The 19,177-nt window shown below is 38.4% G+C and overlaps 1 protein-coding gene across 27 annotated transcripts in view; it reads right to left on the minus strand.

Annotated features, from left to right (window-relative positions):
* LOC138743264 (follistatin-related protein 5-like) overlaps positions 1 to 19,177 on the minus strand; it is a 795,256-nt gene that overhangs the window by 589,358 nt on the left and 186,721 nt on the right. For 2 of the 27 annotated variants that reach the window (XM_069898291.1, XM_069898298.1), the window contains exon 3: positions 2,456 to 2,487. The exons of the other annotated variants lie outside the window; for them this stretch is intronic. The gene's annotated coding sequence lies outside the window, so the exon portion shown is untranslated. The remainder of the gene's footprint in view (positions 1 to 2,455; positions 2,488 to 19,177) is intronic. 27 annotated transcript variants of the gene reach the window in all.

Below are 19,177 nucleotides of genomic sequence, written 5' to 3' on the forward strand. Positions count from 1 at the left end.
AAATCTATTTTATTAATGTTGATTTTCCTACTAATTAAATATTACTCAGACCGTGGCTGTTATTTATCTGCTTCTGATTGCCTGGCAGAGGAATAGAATTAACCAAACGTTAAAACCATTTAAATTCTGTAATGCCTGTTGTAAATTCTCTTTTTAGAATCCAATGCTTTCAATATACTGATTAATATTTTTCAGGCAAGTAATTTGCATTTAAAGTAGTGACAAGATACAGACCGTTTTAAAAACATAAAGGCATACAGTTCAAGTCCAAGGCATACAGGAAAATATTTGACTGATTTAGTAACTTGCCTAAGTTACTAAACATAGTTGGAAAAAAAAAAGTTGGTTTAAAACAAAAGCAAAGTAAACATTAAAAAAAAACAAAGAAGCAATATTACCTTGAGGTTGAAGGAAATATGAAATTTATACTGTGGAAGAATAAGAAACTGTTGAAAATTGGTTCTTGGGTATCATAATGATGTCTGAATACTGCTGCAAAATTTGCAACAAACTTTAAGAATTGTGATTCCTAGATTACAGTGTTCCTCAGAATTGTTTATCTTTAGTCTCTCGTCAGAAAAATTGAAAGGATCAAGCTTCATTTAATTAGGTACTCACGCCTGTGCCACCCTCTGCGCTATGGAGGGTTTTATTGGCAATTGTTAAGCTGGACCCAGGAAACTGCTGACCTTTCCACATTTAATTGGCAACAGGTTAGGAAGTCTGAATGGGGATGACAGCTTGCTTTATATTCAAATTTATTGTCAGAGTGCATATATAACGTAACATACAGCCCGAGATTCTTTTTCCTGTAGGTGAGGCAGAATGGCCACTTATTGGCAGTGCAAAAAAAAGGTACTTAATGTGCAAATAAAGAAATGTAAACAAACTGCAATTCAGAGAGAAAAAATTCTCTAAAATGGAAAAGATAGACTCCTTAAATGAGTTCATGATTGAGTTTGTTGAGGAGTCTGATGATGGAGGGGCAACAGCTGTTCATGAACCTGGTGGTGCTAGTTTTATGGTACTGATGATGGCAGCAAGAACAGAGCATGTCCTGGGTGATGTGGATCCTTGATGATTCCTGCTGCTCTCTGACGGCAGGTTTGTGTAACAAATCCAAAGGACCCCAAACCCCAGCAGCAATAGATATTCACTACGTCAAATGGTTACTTAAACAAAAGTTGTTTTTAATTATCTTTAAATATGAAAACAAAATCAAACTTTAACTTATCTCTAGTAACTTAACTAACCCAAATTAACCCACTTCTAATTCTAAGCGCACGTATATGTAATTAGTGTGTAAATTTAAGAAAAGTTCTTTGGTTCACAGTTCAATCTCATGTCTCATTCTTCCAAGTTCACTGATTGTAGGCAATTCTTATACTGTGCACAGAATTTAACATGTATAAAGTTCACCAGGCTTTGGTGTTCGGAAGGTAGATTTGTTGTTCTAGGATTTCCACAACTAAGGTACCACCATTAGTCACATCAATGTCTTGCTGATGAAATTTGCCCCATCAGGGTTGTCCAGATGATAACCTCTTTCTTTCAGGCTATCACAGAGTTCCTTTCTGTTCTTCTTATTCTAAGAGAAACATCAGACAGATAGCACTTCCAGCCATCCGCCACTCTGAAGCTTTCTGTTTCAGTTCCAACAAGCTTTTTCTGCTTGCTTCAGCTGTGTCTGTTCAGGTGTCTTTCAGGGTCACACACACACTGGCTGAGAGAACTTGTTGAGTGTGTCTTCCTCTCTCTCTCCCTCTCTCTCTCCAACTGCAAGAAAGCCCATGTGACTCTCTCACTTGCAAACTCCCCCACCTTCTCCAGCAAACAATAGGAGTTAGTCTTTTGCTCCCATCTGTTGTCTTAGGTAAACAAACTTCTCAAGAGTGATCTTTCTGTGCACTTTTTAGAAAGGTCAGAAGCCTTGTAAAAATGTTCAACACAGATGACCTGTCTCCGGTCGATTCATTTGATGACATCATTTCAATTAGCAGCTACTTGTGAAATGTGCATAGCATTCTCTACAGTTTCTGTAAAGTTCACTGAATATGAATTCTTCAGTATTTCAAATTGTTTTAAAATGTGTGTTTGTATGTAACCTACTCTAATTTTACCATTTATCTCCCAAATATATATTCCATTACACGTGTAGATGTTCTCAATGTGGGGAGCGTTTTGTCTGTAATATCCTGGGCTATATCCACACCTTTTGCAGGGCTCTATACTTAGGAGTATTGGCGTCCCCATACAAAACTGTGATCCAGCTGGTCAGCACACTTTCCACCACACATCTGTAGAAATTTCCTAGGGTTTCTAATGTCATAACAAACCTCCACAAACTCCTGAGGAAGTAGAGGTGCTGAAGTCTTTTCTTCATTACACCATTAGTGCATTGCATTCAGGAAAATTCCTTCAAGGTAATGACTCCCAAGAACTTAAATTTGCTCACCCTCTCCACCTCTGATCTTCCATGTTGATCATCTAAAAAGGGGAGCAAGAAGTTAGTGGCTTTTCCCATAACTTGCAGTATGGAATTCACTAAAACCAATCCAATGCCAAGTTGGGGATAGTACTGAGAATTTAAGTGTTTTGCTTTTAATTAAGGAGATTGGCTCTGTGGCATTTTGCTCTTTGGAATCTTTGAGTTGAGATGTTTAGGTATTTTTATATTCTTTTAACTTCTAGTTTTTAAATCATTTTAAAGATACGCTGTTAGCTTTGCCTCTATCGTTCAATATGAGAAAAATTGAGTTCAGTCTCAGAATAAAAGGATATCCCTTTAGAAGAGAGATGCATAGAAATTTCTTCAGCCAGGGTGGAGAATCGGTGGAATACGTTGCCGCAGATGGCTGTGTCACTGGGTAGATTGAAATAAAATTTGATAGGTTTTTGTTTAGTAAGATTATGGAGAGAAGGTAGGAGAATGGAAAATTCATCAGTCACGATTTGAATGGCAGAGCAAACTCGATGGGCTGAATGGAATAATTCTGCTCCCAAGTCATATGGTCTTATGGTTGTAATCTCAATTCCAAACACCAGTCTACTCATGGTACACTCTCACTAACTTGCATTTAAAATATTTATCTATATTTGCCTTAAAAATAATTATTCGGTCCTTCCATTAGCCTTTGATGAAGAGAATCCCAACTCACATCCCTTTGAAGGAAATAAAAACTCCCTCATCTCTGATACTGATGCAAATCTCTTGGTAAATAGAAGGGAGGTTAGGATTATATGTCAATATTTACAGATGATCAATCATAATGATTGCAAACTCATTACCAGACTCCTGTAACTCACTCTCTATTCCATGCTCTGTTCTGGGAAGAGATTACCAGGTGGATCGAGGAAATAATTCTGGAATATTCTCAAAACCTCAATGAAGAAATGCAACATCTGCTCTAACTTCTGGGAAATGCTGATTTGTTACCATTTTAAGTGAAGAGGGAACATTTGGAATTAAGAATCTCAAACCTATGCTTTGGGAGCACACAAAGTCTCAGAACAGAAGACAGACTGTGGCCACTGGAATCATAGTGGCATGAAGAAATAACCACGCAAGGCATTTTTTGAGTGAATCAAACGGATTTACTCTTCAGAACCCATGCAACCTTTTAAAAGCCCTAATCGTGCCCGACACATGCTGACGTCATCATGCACTGATATCACGTAACTGGTTTGTTGCCTTCTGGGAGTTGTAGTGCCACCATAGCACCTCTGCAGCCCTCCCCTCCCCCCACCCCAGAACCAGCAGACAGGTTTGTTTATCTTTTAGATGGTCGACCTCTGCAACAGACTGTTGGTTACTGCAATAATAAATGGAAGATGATTCTCGAACTTGACATTCATCTTCTTGGTGCCAAAGGTCAGAATGTTGGAAACGATAACTGTTCATAGTTGCAGGTCCGGGATAGGACGGCGTGTGTCGAAACTGGTGGGTGGAAATACACTAACTTCTGAACCTGTGTCCACCAGAAATTTTTGCTGGGACAAATACTCCCATACTTGCAGGTTGCAGGCTTTTTGCCAAATGCTGCAGCTCTTACTGGCAATTGGCCTGGGCATTTACCACAAACGAGCAGGGTGGAAGGCACTTGCAGGAATTTATTCTCCAATGCCTGTGATAGTAACATCAAGATGAGGTGTCCACAGGCTGCTTGCCCGTTTTGGGACATTGTCTATTTTTGGGGAATGATGTGCTAAGAGCACAAGAGTGCGACATGGGGTCAAAAGTGGAGGGGTTAGTTGAGCAGACGTCTTTCCTTGCTGTCTTTTTTAGTCAGCCATAGAATGTCTGCCTCTGCCACTACTGCCCTTGGGACTTGGATAACAAGAGCCTATTATCCTGTCATTCACTCTAAAAAGAGCTGCTCAATATCATACTGGGACTTCTGCCAGATGCCAGGAACAGCATTTCATCCATTAGTTCTGAAGGGCCATAGTCTCTCAACCCATCGAAATGTAGTAGTTTGGCTGCCCTTTCCTTAGGGGACATGCCATATACCCGTAATAAAAGTGCTTTTAAAGTGTTATACTTGCATCTACGTGGTGGATACCATAGGAAGTTGCTGACCCTCTTAGCGATGGCCTGGTCCAAGGCACTGACGAGATGGTAATAATGAGTTGTATTCAACTTGACTTTGTGAAGATGAAATTTTGCTTCAGCCTGTTGGAACCACAGTTCAGGTTCAGCTGTCCAGAAAGGTGGTAGCTTCACAACAATGGCTGCAGAGTTCATGTTTGTCCTAAAATGTTTTTGGACTTGTCGGGGTCACCAATTGTGGCCATTGGAATCACAGCGGGCATGATGAAATAACCATGCAAGATGCTTTTTGAGTGAATCAAATGAATTTACTCTTCAGAACCCGCTCAACCATTTAAAACCCCGAAAAGCACTGATGTCATCACACACTGCTGTCACATAGCCGGTTCGATGCCTTCTTGGAGTTGTAGTGCTGCCATAGCGAGGACCACCTCAGTTAGTCTAACCTGTCTGCCACCTCTGGCCCACCTGTGCAGAGTCCTTTCTTTCGATACTGACCTCGTCAGTTGTCTCAGAGTCTACAAATCTAGAGTGGAAGGAAGTCGTCCTCAATCCCAAAGGATTGCCGATGATGTGAAGATGAAGAGATTTCTCGGAAAAAGCAATGTGATGAAACACAATATACCTACTTTATACCTTAATGGTTGAAAGCCCAGATATTACTCTTCTTTAAAAGATTGATATTGGATTTGTTTTACGATCAGTTGAGAAAACACTTTAAGCTTTGACTTAATATCTCATTGAAAGACATCACCTTCAACAATGCAGCACTGAGATAGAGTATCAGCCACGATTTTATGTTCATATCTGGATTTGGATTTTAACCTTCTGACTCAGACTTATTGATGATGTTGACTGACTTAGATGTTCAGAAACTGAGGTCATTAGAACATGAACTGCCACCTCCAATGCATCTCTTCATTATTGTCTCTACCTAAGATCTCTGACAAAGAGATTTCTGCTGGATAAGAAGCTGGAATTTACCAGAAAATCCAGTGATGAGGAGGCCAAGCCATGTCAAAATGCACAAGTACTGTGTGATCTTAGATCATTGGAATTAACTTTTAGCTGTAAAAAGCATGGGGGTAAGATTCATGAGGGTGCCAATGGCAAGTAGTGCTCCCGAGGGTCTCAGATATTAACAGCTCCCTGATTGTATCAGAGGTTTGTAACTAGGAGCTTGGGTTCACCACTGGAATGAACAGGATGCCGCACACCTGCAGAGGTTACGGGAACACAGCAGGCAAATCCGCGGAGACTCAGTGTCTCCTGAGGGACTTTCTTTGGCTTCTCTTTCTCTCATTGGCGGGTTTACCAGCTAGCTGTGCCACCTTGTGTGCCTTTAGGGCATATAACAGTTCACAAATTTTGTGTATTATGTGCTCGACAATAAAGGAATCTTGAACATCATTTAACCAGTTGAAGGTTTAGAAATATTCACAGTGCAGCCCTAAATAACCTGGCAGTGAAAGAGTCAATGGTTTAAGAAATCAAGTCCACATAAAAATAATTAAAGAAATCTTTTAAGTGCAGATGCCCTTGACAATCCCATACTCAGTTTCTTGGACCATTAAGAAATCAATACTGTAACATTAAGTGATAAATATTTAATGGAAAGCAAGGTAAAGCATATACAAGTGCAGTAATGCAATTTCAAAGTTTGATTTGCCCACTCCAATTTCAATAATGCCCAATAAGTATTAATCTGAGAAGCACACCTTCCCAATTTATTGATGTGTCTATCGGTTCCAAGGCTTAAAGCTGCTATGTGATAAATATACTGATCTCAAATGTGCAGCAATCAGCAAGCAGTGCCACAATTGACTGGGTCATATGAATTCCAAACAGAGGTCAACCAATTCCTTATTGGAGTTTCAATGTACAATTTCTCAGGGAAATGGGCCGCAGATTTGTGCTCTGCAATCTTTTATTCTGACTCCTCGATTCCAACATGGCGTCCTGCTAACAGCTGAGAGCAACACTGAAAAAAATTGCCACCGATTGTTACATCTTCAATTTGTTGCTGATTTATTAGTATTGACTTAAGATGTTTTAATATATTATTCCAGTTGGCAATTTGGCCTGGTTGAGTTGCAAGCTAGATCATGTTAGCAAATGAGTCTTGTGTTTGAGCTCCACTGGATAAGTAACACTTAAACAGAATTAACTACACAAGGTTTGATTCCTGTTCTATGTTTATCTGGGGTCTCAGCGTGTTTGAATGTTTACAGGACAAAAGGTGACCACTTGTATGATAGATTAAACAGATTGACCTACTTCAGTGGTTCTCAACCTTTTTAATTTCCACTCACGTACCACTTTAAGTATTCTCTATGCCATAGGTGCTCTGTGATTAGTAAGGGATTGTTTAAGGTGGTATGAGTGTGGAAAGAAAAAGTTTGAAAACCACTGTTTTAATTGTACCTAATTGACTCGTTATGTGCACAGTTTCATTACACCAAAGGAAATGGGCCATTGACAATTGTTCTCAAGCAAAATATTTCAAATACAATTGGGTCTAAAGCAGCAATTCTCAACCTTCCCTTCCCACTCACATACTACCTTAAGCAATCCCTTACTAATCACAGAGCACCTCCGGCATAGGGAATACTTAAAGTGGTATTTGAGTGGAAAGAAAAAGGTCGAGACCCACTGACCTACATGATCATAAATTCTTTGGGTAAGGCCAGTTTCATTTAAGCAGCATATTGGCCAATCTCATCTGACTGACTATGCAAGTGGCCTGCACCATGTGCAAATTAATTTTCTGCCTATCTTCTGATTTTTTTTCCCCCTCCCTCCTCATGTCCCTTTGTTATCCATTATCCTTGGGATATTTTTTGGAGTGGAATCTCTACCATCTATTTCCTATTAATTCCCCAGTCTCATCCTTCTGGGGCGTGTGTTAACTTGTGCTTTTTCTTCCTTTTATATACCAGTTGAAGTATTTACAGATTGCTTTATTTTATCTGCTGGTTTGTTCTCATTCCCTTTCTTCTCTATCATAATTATTTTATTTAACCTTTGCTGATCTTCAACAATTTACCATCCATATTGATGACTTCACTGTCAGAACTGAGTATACCATGGCCAAAGATAAGATTAACAACATTTGAGGCTTGCAAAGGAAAGTGTATGAGCACAACATTAGCAGATGGAATAAGGTGTGGGAAAATAATTGGAAGAATGCCAAGGGATCCAGGTCAAACAAGAAGTTACCATGCAAGAATAGCAATTTATTTGCAAAGCTAATGGAATATTTGTCTTTTTTTTTCCAGGTGTATCCATATAAAAGCAGGGGCAGAGGGCTTAATGAAACACCACATGTACTGCATACACTTTTGGTCTCCATATTGTAGGAGGAATGTGCTTTTATTGAAGGAAATGCAGAAAAGGTTCTCTGCGTTGATTCCTGGGATGATGTAGTTGATGTATTGAGCACCTTAGTAAGAATTAGAGGTACCATTGAAACATCTGAGAACATTGGCAGGATGGATGCTAAAAGGACCTTTCCCTCTGGAAGGCATACTTGGAAGCAGTCTTGTAAATCTTTAGCATTCTCTATCCCAGAGAATTTGGAGGCAGTCATTGAATATATTCAAGGTGGAGATTGACAGATATTAAAGGGATATGGGGAAAGAGTGGGAAAATGATGTTGAGGCTAAAATTGGATTTACTATGATCTTATTGAGTGCCAGAACAGGCACAAGGACCAATTGGCTTGCTTCTGTTCCTGTTTCTTATGCTCATATGTCTATTGACTATTTTGAACACCATGCAATGAATTATTGCTATTGCTGGAGAAAGCACAGAGGGGAAATATTTAATCTGCTAGACCATTTCAGTGAGTAACTAGATTACAGAGCTGGCAACCAGATAGGTATTTGATCCACAATGAATTAACTGTGTCAGCAATGATAATGTCATTAGGGCCTCAAGTGGAAGAAAGTGAAGGAGAGAAACAAAACATAAATTTTTAAGTGTGGCTGCTGTTACGAATTATATCAGCAGTAATGGTAATAACCAAGACAATGTTTTTTTTTTCCAAAACAATTTTTTTAAATTATTAATAACATAACATTTCTAACTTAACTCTAATTTTACCCAATTATGCGCAAGTGTGTGTGTGTGTGTGTGTGTGTGTGTGTGTGTGTTAAAACTCAAACCATTCCAGTTTAAGTTTGATTCGAAAGATGATTTTCAAGTTTAGTCTCAGAAAGCTTTTGTCTTGAAACTCAAAGGCAATTATGGAGTAGGTGTGAGGCATCAGATTTCTTTAAATTGTTGCTCAAAAGCAATAATGAAGTATGTTGAAACATCAAGTTATCAGACCTCATTAAAACTCACACATTTCTTTTGTAGAGTTCTTTTCAGAGCAACGTTTCTTCATATAAATGATTTTCTCTTTCTTGCATGGAGATTTTGGAATCTGTGTTCCACATGATAAGTCTGCCCTCTTTTCAAAGAGACAGCAAAGTGGCTATTTTTTTCCATGATGATTTCACAAACCCAAGCAAGGGTTAAATGAGGTGCCCTCTTTACCTTAAAGAGACTGTCAGAAATTGTCTTCCTTATTCAAAAGCCATTTATTCTCCTTTGACCAGGAGTAACATGTGACAGCACCTTTTCTGGTTACTGTATCTTCAATCCTGTCTTCCGCAGGATGGTCAACTTCTTTCTACCCAAAATCCCTCTAGTTCCAGAAATATCTTTTTCTGAGAATTCTCAGCACATAACCTGTGACATGATTTCAGTTTCATTTCACCAAAAGCATGAATCATGCCAGATGGCCTTTTGAAGTACTTCCAAATTTAATTCACATCTATATGTTAAAAGCAGCTGTGTCCACTTATGTGAATATGACACTGGGTGGTCAGTTAATGATTGAATTCAAAGTCCTGCTTGTTTGAACAACTGCCAGAAGAATGTTGTGTACACACAAATGCTTTTGAAACATCTGAGAAGATTGGCAGAATGGATGCTAAAAGGACCTTTCCCCCTGGAAGGCATACTTAGAAGCAGTCTTGTAAATCTTTAGCATTCTAAATCCCAGAGAACTCGGAGGTAGTCATTGAATATATTCAAGGTGAAGATTGACAGATATGAAAGGGATATGGGGAGAGAGTGGGAAAGTGATGATGATTATTCTTGAGTTTCACTTATAGCTTTGTTTTCCTCAGGCACTTCGATTCCAAAAATGGCCTCGCTCCTGAGTGCAACTCTATGTCACTGTGTGACCCTGAATTCAGCCCACAAACTAACTTTACTAAGAAATATATATTTTGCAACTAAACTTTAAAGATTAATATTAACACAAATCTGTTTCACTGCTTTTGATTATTATCCAGTGAGTTCTCCTGAGAAGTACGTTCATGTATTTTCATCCACATCATGACTGGAAACTGGAACTCATTTCTTTGAAAGAAGAAAGATGCTGAAACCCTTAACATGTTTGAAAAGTTTTATTGCTAGAGGATTTGAATACAAAAGTAATGAAAAGTATGTTTCAGTAATATAAAACAATAGTCAAAACAACTTCTGGAAGTTGTATTAATTGGTCTATGTTTTAAGGAGAGAAGTAAACACGTTGGAAACAATTCAAAAGTTTACTACACTTAGAAATTATTAATTGAAATATTTGAGAGCCAAAACTTGTATCCAATGGAGTTTAGAAGAGTAAAGAGGACATTATGGAGATGCTGAAGTCTTGATAAGCTGTTTCCTTGATTGGGAAAATCTACAACCAGGGATCACTTTCAAAGGAAACAGAAAGTGGGTATCTTTATATTAAAGGGTTATTAAAGCTTGGAGTTATCTTTCTCTCAGTGCTGTGAAATCCTTTGAATATTTTTAAGGCAGAAGTAAATAGATTCTTGATAAGCAAGGTGGTGAAAAGTTATTACTGGTACTATGGAATGCAAATCTTATTAAATGGTGGTGCATGCCATTCAATACCACATTGGTCTGAGGGAATTGGGGGCAATAGTCAAGAATGTCAAAATGTAATGTCACCATTTCCAGAACTGCAATAAAGCCAACAGACAGCAGGATCTCACTTTCATTCCAACATATTTGCATAAAAGAACATAAAGGGACTTCATGCAATGGCTCAAAAATTGCTTGTAAATATATTTTTAAAAAGTTGAGAGAAACAAACTGCCAATACAACTTCCATTTAAATTTCTTGGGCAGCAAATGCCCAGATCTATTCCTTCACAGAAAGTATTAGAAATATTCATTTGATTCCTTCAAAGTTGCAACTCCACTGCACATTGCATCACTGTGAAACAGTTGCTGCAGAGAAATGAATTGGAGGTCAATCCACATGACCCTAAGAGCGCCAAAGATGATCACTAGAGTTTCCAACCACCCCCCACCCCCATTCCCCCCCCCCTCCACAATCAGTGGAATTGTGGTCTAAAGAGGATATGGAATTCTGCATCTGACATATCAACTTTTGGGGCAATCATAGAACTTTGTCCAAATTACAGTATAGCAAGCAGGTTACAGAAAATTATTATAGTATATGTCCTTCTTTGTACCCACCAAACATAACCATGAAAAATTGCTTGTTATTGTCCTATTATTCTTTGGTCAAGGCAAAGCTATTTTCAATTCTTGAAGAAGCTTTGAAAGTGCTATTTTGCGAAATAACACTGCCTATCATTTTTGGTTTCTATCACCTTTGAACAGCTGCCCCTTCAAAACAGGGAGGATTTCAATAACTTGATTTCTCAATCTTCAAAGGCAGCACAGTCAAGAATCAAAATTGTCTTCGATGAATAATGACATCCCAGGTGACGCTGCTTTCAGGCAAGAGAGACATGCTTTGATTTACAAATACAGGCACTTACTCATCAATAAAACTATGAGAAGAAGGGATGGTGGAATTGGGGAATGAATGAAAAGAACACAACCAGAGGTTGAATTCAGCATCAATTCTTAAGCTCTACTCTGAATATTTGCCTTCAGTGCAATATAATCAGAGGGTCCAATAAAAAGAGATCAAAGAAACACATTCATTTCTATTATTTGGGCAGAGATTTGTTGGTTAACCATGAAGAATGGTTTTTTTACATTTCTGATACCACTGAAAATAGTGATTAAGGAAGTCTTCTTATTGTTAACTTCAGATATTTATATCAATCTCTACAATATTTAGAATTATATGGTTATTGAAATAATATTTGCTTTCCTTTGGTTAAAGTTTGCAAATCAATAATAAAATTAAGCAACTCATGAGTTGATTCCTAATTTCTTTACAAAATATTGTGTCTGTGATCATTTTTTCATTCATTATTATTTTTGTTAACATTAAGAAGATACTGTGAGCATCTGAAATGGTGACAGGATAGCATGAGTTCCAGATATTGCAACAAAATACAAAAACTGTCTATCCTATCCCACTGCTGAAGCCAATTATCCTTCAACCACATACTCCTGGCCTCCTGGGTAAAATGCACTTCTTTCCCTTCAATTGTGCAACTGTATAAAACCACATAAATCCCACAATTAAATTCAGTTTGCTTGGACAAGCAATAACAAATCACTCATGTTATTAATGTTCATTAATCCTTGGTTGGAAAAAGGACAATGGTGTGATTAAAATTTAAGTCCATATGACACCAAAATCCAATTGCTCAGAGGCAACAAAAGCCTGCCCTAAAATAATGCCAGTTTTTTCTTGCACCTTTATAGAATATTAGCTATAGAATATCTAGTTTCGGGAATTATGATGAAGAAACCATCACACAGACTTTGCCAGTAAGCTCGGAGAGAGAAAGAGAGACACCAAGGACATTCCAGACAGCAATTAAATCTCACCTCTTCTCCTGAGCCATATCCTAATGCACCTGCCTGATCTCTTCAACACATTATTGCTAACTAACTACTACCCGTTAGACAGATCTAAAGGCTGCAATAAGCGTCCAACAACACTCAGTCCCTGAATGGCATTGTTCCAGTACTGAAGTTTTGGTCACCATTGTCAACCTCAAGAATCTAAGATTACTATGAAATAGCCATTTACATGTGTAAATTGGAAACCAGATATCAGGGCAGGCAGAGAATAGATATTGATGTGTACTGTGAGCAGCCCTTCAAGACCTGTTGATTTTTTGTATACCAGAAGAATGTTCTTAATTATAACTGGTACATGAGATTAAATGACCAACAACAAATCATTTCCCTGTCTTTAGGAAGTGGAAGAGGATATGCAAAATGTAAAAACAGGCTGTTTTTACCTTCAATAATACCTTCAAAGAAATGTTATCCAATTTGTATGCAGGAAAATGCCTTAAATATTGTACCCTGTGTCTGTGTTCTTTGAATGAGGTTCAAACAGTACTAGTGAGGTGACTCTATCTACCCACCAGTGGTACCCCTCATTCCCACTGGCATGACTCAATAAAGTCAGTGCTTTGGACTTTGAGGTTTGTTACGGTATCTTTTTGTACCCTGTCAGACACACAACTTTAACACCTTGGTAACTGAATATTCATCATTTATCGAGTTTTTGTATTTAGTATCTCTTTTTAATTCATTTTAATGTATACATTTTGTGCATATGTACAATGTATATGACAATAATTTCTGCATCCAATTTTTGCTGAAATTAGCAATGCCTGGGAAATACCATGTAGTTGTTTAAATATCAATCTCTACAATATTTAGAATCATATGGTAATTGAAATAATATACACTTTCCTTTGGTTAAAGTTTACAAATCAGTAATAAAATTAAGCAGAAGAGAAGACTCCACCCAGGAGTTGATTCCTAATTTCTTTACAAAATATTGTGTCTGTGATCTTTTTTGCATTCATTATTTTTTTTGACATAGTACGAGTTATAATTTAATTGTTTAATTATTATAATTATAGAATTTGATGTCCTGAATGAAATAAGTTATGTAATAATTATGGTTACACATCTAATTTACAATTAATATGTGATATGTCTATCGACATAGAAAACATAGAAACTAGGTGTAGGAGTAGGCCATTTGGCCCTTCAAGCCCACACCACCATTCGTTTTGATCATGGCTGATCATCTACTCAGTCCCTAGTACCTGCCTTCTCCCCATTCTCCCAATCCCCTTAGCCACAAGGGCCAAATCTAACCCTCTCTTAAATATAGATAAGGAAGCAGTTTCAACTACTTCCTGTGTCAAAGAATTCCACAGATTCACCATTCACAGAGATTTTTTTTCTCATTTCAGTCCTAAAAGACGTTCCCCTTATCCTTAAGCTCTGACCCCTGGTTCTGGTTTTCCCCAACAAAGGGAACAACCTTCCTCCATCTACCCTGTCCAATCCTTTAAGAATTTTATATGTTTCTATAAGATTCCCCCTCAAAATTCCAGCGAGTAATAAGCCTAGTCGATCCAGCCTTTCTTCATGTGTAAGTCCTGCCATCCCTGTTATCAATCTAGCGAACCTTATTTGTACTCCCTCTATGGCAAGGATGTCTTTCCTCAGATAAGGAGACCAAAATTGTACAGAATACTCCAGGTGTGGTCTCACCAGGGCCCTGTACAACTGCAGTAGAATCTCTCTGCTCCTGTACTCGAATCCTCTTGCTATGAATACCAACATATCATTCGCTTTCCTCACTGCCTGCTGTACCTGCATGCCCACTCTCAATGATTGGTGCACAGCGACACCCAGGTCTCATTGCATCTCTCCTTTTTCTAATCAGACACCATTTAGGTATAATCTTCTCTTCTGTTCTTGCCTCCAAAGTAGATAACCTCACATTTATCCACATTATATTGCATCTGCCATGCATTAGTCCACTCATCTAACTTGTCCAAGTCACCCTTTATCCTCTTAGCATCCTCTACACAGCTAACCCTGCCACCCAGCTTCATGTCATCTGCAAACTTGGAGATGTTGCTTTCTATTTCCTCATTTAAGTCATTGATATATATTATAAGTAACTGGGATCCCAGCACTGAGCCTTGCGGTACCCCACTAGTCACTGCCTGCCATTCAGAAAAGAACCTGCTTATTGTAATGGATAAATATTGGGAGGAATTTGGTAAGATTAGAGTGGCACTCATTTTAAAACAGATCTTATTTGAAATATTGAAGAATTCATATTCAGTGAACATTGAAGAAACTTTGGAGAATGATATGCACATTTCACAAGTAGGTGCTAATTGAAATGATGTCATGAAATGAAGACCATTGTCTTGGAGGAGACAAACTGGTTGTTTGCAAGTACCTACAGAGTGCTCACAAAACTGGGTTTTGCTTACCTAAGACAACAGCTTGATCAAAAGGAGAACTCCTGTGGTTTGCTGAAGAAGGTGGGGTTTTTTTGCAAATGAGAGCGTCACATGGGCTTTCTAGCAGTCTCAGTTGGAGAGATAGAGAGAGAGAAGACACGCTCTCTCAGCCAGTGTGTGTATGACACTGAAAGAGACGGAACTGTCACCGCTGAAACAAGCCAGGAAAAGCTAGTTGGAAACAGAAAGCTCAAGAGTGGTGGATGGCTGAAAGTGCTATCTGTCTGATGTTTCTCTTAGAATAAGTGGAACAGAATTGAACTCTGTGGTCGCCTGAAAGAAAGAGGTTACTATCTGGAGAACCCTAATGGGGTAAGTTTCATCAGCGAGACATTGAGGTGACTAATGGTGGTACCTCAGTTATGGAAATCCTGGAACAACAAATCTCTCTGAAAACCCCACAAGAACTTTCCTGAGCAGTAAACATTCACCTTTCGAGCACCAAAGCCTGGTGAACTTTATATCTGTTAAATTCTGTGCACAGTATAAGAATTGCCTGCAACCAGAGAACTTGGAAGAAGGAGAAGGGAGATTGAACTGTGAACCAAATAACTTTTCTTAAATTTACACATACATCATACACATGCACTTAGAATTAGAAGGGGGTTAATTTGAGTTAGTTAAATATAGAGACAAGTTAAAGTTTGATTCTGTTTTCATGTTTAAAGTTAATTTTTAAAAACTTGTATTTAAATAACTACTTATATTGGTGAATGTCTATTGTTACTGGGTTTTGGGCTCATAGCATTATTCCTACTCTTTGCTTCCTGTATGGTAACCAGTTCTCTATCCACCTCAATACCATCCCTCCTATACCGTGAGCTTTAAGTTTGTGCACTAATCTCCTGTGCAGGACCTTATCAAAAGCTTTCTGAAAGTCCAGATATACAACATCCACTGATTCTCCCTTAACCATTCTACTGGTTACATCCTCAGAAAATTCTATAAAATTTGTCAGACATGATTTTCCTTTCATAAAACCATGCTGACTCTATGATTTATGTTATTATTAGTATACCTTGTGTAAAGGGTTTTTATTAAGCTCAATTAAAATATATTTTTTAAAAAAACATTGCATCTGTGGCAATGTAGGAGCAAAAGGCCACTTTGATGTATTTCCAAATAATTAATTGATCAATCCGCAGGCCTGCATCCAAGCTCTATTAAACTGTCATATTTTGAACTGGCATTTCTTTAACTGAGCGAGGAGTAGATTACCTCACGCCAAATTCACTTGCCGGTAAATTCCTTACTTAACATTCATGTTAGTGTCACCAAAAAAAAGATCGTTCATTGGAATGAATTGTATGATATATCTATTTGCACCACTTTTAACAGCTTCAGGAGAGCTATTTTAAATGAGTCATTTAATTCCAGGATTTCCCTAGACTCAAAAAACAAGCCAAATCATCTTTAAAAATGTGAGGACGTGCTCAAACATTTTTTTTTGTACAAGGGAAATACAGGAGCTGCAGACACTGAAAGAAGCTGGAGAAACTCAGCAGGTCAGACAGAATCCATAGCGATAAATGGACAGTCAATGTTTCAGATGGAAAGTGGAGATAATAAATATAAAAAGGGAGGAGAGAGTTGAAGGTTGGGGAAGGACCAAGATGTAATAGGATACTGGACAAATGAAGTGGGGAGAGGTGGGGACACAGGTTGGGAGTAAGATGGGTTTTTTTTTTGTCATTCTTGTCGCTCCTCACTTTACTCAGCAACTTTGAGTGCAATTGTGGGAGATCCAACACTTTCTCATGCACCAACGTACATCTGATCAACCAGTTTTTTAATACACCATCAGCAATTTCCCTTGTTTCCAACAAGTGGCCAATTCTGCATCTGCTGCTCATGGTCTGATCACCTCTATCGGCAATGCTGGACGTAGTGCAGATGGTTCATAGCTTGGATTCCGACATCACATGCTGTCTACGTATTCTTCCTATGACAGGGTGGGTTTCTACTCGGTGCTCCCTCACATCTTGAAGCCACAGTATTGTGAATGAATTGGCTAATGTAAATTACCCTGGGTGAAGGTACTTGGTTGGGGAACCAATGGGAAGTGAAATGGGCAGGTGTGCGAGAACAAGTTACTGAGAAAAAGGTGATAACATAGGATTGGTGGATTCACACTAATGATAGGCTCAATGGACTGACTGCCATAACAGTAAATGAAATGTAAAATATGAAGCCAAATGCTATTTGATTATTGCATTGATGAACATCTCTTTGCATTCCCAGCTTCCATCGTCAGCTCTAACCCTAACCCTGCTCCATCACTGAACTTTCTGTCTTTGATCTTCTGCAACAATAAAATGGAACATTAGCCTAATACCCCCACCATTTTTTTTAAAGCCAGAGACATTTTCTGGTTTTCCTGCTTCAACAATGATTCCAGATCTTAATAATAGCTGCAATGGTTGTAGATCTCAACAAAGATCGATGTGCCTTGGCTCTGATAGAGGAAGAAATGTTTGTTCAGCATGGAACAAAAAAATAGAACCAATTGCTCCTGAAGTGACGTCAACCCCTTTGTGGTCACCTGTTAACTTCTTTCCACCAGATTCTATTACTAAAACCTGAAGAGTGATGCCATTCTACTTACCTCTTCCACTTTAACCTGCAGCATGTATGTCTTTTTAGTTAGGTATGATTTTTAACCAGACACACCCACTTGAATTTCTGCTTTACTTTTTTTTCCCAGTTTGCATTTCTTTTATGTGGTTCCTTTACATCTTTTCCTTGTTCTGTTATTCATTTCAAATGCATTCATTGAATCTGTCTGGAATCCAATGGGACAGTACAACCTCACTCAGGCTTCTTAGTCTTGACCATTCTGGGTTCAATCTCGAGCAAGTTTGAATGAATGATAGAAATCAACTGCTGCAAGAAAGGATAACAGCTTTTTTTTTTTAATTATGCATTTAAGTTACATCAATGTCCTTAATTGGCTTTTGGGATGTGTAGGATTGATAGAGCTTTAAATGCACTGACCACCAGAAAAGGATTCAGCTCTGAAAGTATAGACTCCATGGCAACTACAGTGTAGCATCAAAAAAGGGTGCCACGGGGTTGAAAGAAAGTGGGGTCCATGTCATCTTCAAAACTGTATGGTGAAATAATCTTCAAATATTAAAATTTGTAATAAAACTGGTATTGTTTTTCCATTCAATGCTTGATATTCAATTTGTTTAAAAGGCTTATGGAGAATTAACATCTTTTTTTAAAAGAACGTTGTCATCTTCAAACATACATTGTTTAATTAATGATCACAGAAGAAAGAAATGGCTTAGAGGTGTTACTGTGCTCAGTGGGGTAAGAAAATTCAATGCGAATCATTCTTTATGCGAATGACTATTATCTATCCTCATGCTAATCCTGTTCCATCATGCTGGCAGGTTCAATAATTTTCTCACTGCCAGCATCCTGGCTATGTGGCTGCATCTCTCGGGATGTTTGTCCAATTCCCTTGTATCACTAACGTCAGTAGATCCTCTTGGCCAAAGTTCCTAAAGCTACTAAGCTGTCACTCTATTCATGATCATTTTGAGAAATAAATATTTTGAAGTTGGATGAGGAATTCACGGTATGTTTGTAATACTGTCAGAATAGTTTTTATGAAGGTAGTAATGGTCATAAATTCATCCTGTTTGCAGTCTTAATGTACGATAAAGAATTGTCAATTATTTGGGTCTTGATTCTGAAATTCATTCCATTGACACTAATAAAATGGTAGGGAGAGAAGCACAAGAACACAGACAAGAGGTCATAGGTGGATATGAGATGAAAGGCATAGATATGAGACGAAAGGCAGAAGAGAAAAAAACTGGGGAGTGATAGGGGAGGGGATAGCTCTGAATGGAGAGTGAAGGAGGTCAGGGGCTGAAGGAAAGAAGGAGAGAGAGATAACAAGAAGTCATGTTAATGTTTGGAGAGTGCTCAGATGGAAAATTAGGTGTTGTTCCTCCAACTTATGGGCATCATCAATTTGGCATTGCACAACACCGTGAACAGACATGTCGGCATTCGAGTGGGGTGCAGAATTTAAATGGTTGGCCACTGGGAGGCCCTCACTATTGAACCAGACAGAGCAAAGGTGCTCAAAAATTGATCTCCTACTCTATATCTAGTCTCTTCAATGTAGAGAAAACCACAGCAGGAGCACTGGATGCAGCAGATGGCCCATGCAGATTCACGTGAAGTGTTGCTTTACTTGGAAAGACTATTTGGGGACCTGAATGGAGGGGAGGAAGGATGTGTAACACTTCCTGTTGTCACAGAGCTAGGTGTCAAGGAGGCAATGAGAGGGAAACAGATGATTGGACAATGGAGTCATGGA

This window comes from Narcine bancroftii, chromosome 9 (genome assembly GCF_036971445.1).
Source record: "Narcine bancroftii isolate sNarBan1 chromosome 9, sNarBan1.hap1, whole genome shotgun sequence".
Lineage (NCBI taxonomy): Eukaryota > Metazoa > Chordata > Chondrichthyes > Torpediniformes > Narcinidae > Narcine > Narcine bancroftii.